This window comes from Apaloderma vittatum, unplaced genomic scaffold (assembly GCF_000703405.1).
Source record: "Apaloderma vittatum isolate BGI_N311 unplaced genomic scaffold, ASM70340v1 scaffold19102, whole genome shotgun sequence".
NCBI classification, from domain to species: Eukaryota; Metazoa; Chordata; class Aves; order Trogoniformes; family Trogonidae; genus Apaloderma; species Apaloderma vittatum.
The window spans coordinates 4,759-5,114 of record NW_009703332.1 but is presented as its reverse complement, the minus strand read 5'-3'; the positions used below and the strand labels follow the sequence as shown (position 1 = coordinate 5,114).

At 50.0% G+C, this 356-nt stretch overlaps 1 protein-coding gene across 1 annotated transcript in view; it reads left to right on the top strand.

The window, feature by feature from the left end:
* The window catches only part of LOC104270288 (deleted in malignant brain tumors 1 protein-like), a gene marked incomplete at its 3' end in the record, with an annotated part of 5,279 nt that overhangs the window by 4,472 nt on the left and 451 nt on the right, over window positions 1-356 (top strand).

The following is a 356-nucleotide window of genomic DNA, read 5'->3' as shown; positions in this document are numbered from 1 at the left end:
TTTCTCGCTGCTCGCTCTTCCCCAGCATCAGAGCAGAAGTCACACCCAGCCAACTTGGCGTGGAGCTGAGCAAAAATGCTGCCCTGTGCACCAGACTCATGCTGATTTAATCAAAACTGTGTCCTTCTAGCTTGTCAATCTTGAGATGGGCAAAGGCTTCCTTAAAAAAAATTATCCTGGACCACCTTTCCTAGACACAGAGGTCTGGTGTCACTGGGGAGGTGGGTGTGGGTCTTCTGTGAGCCCCATCTTGCAGGTACCAGCCCTGCAGTGATGTTGCTCATTAAGGCATCTCATAGAAGGGGATGGAGTAAGGTGATTCATATCTTGGAGCTTGTTGAGGGAGCCGTTGTCTT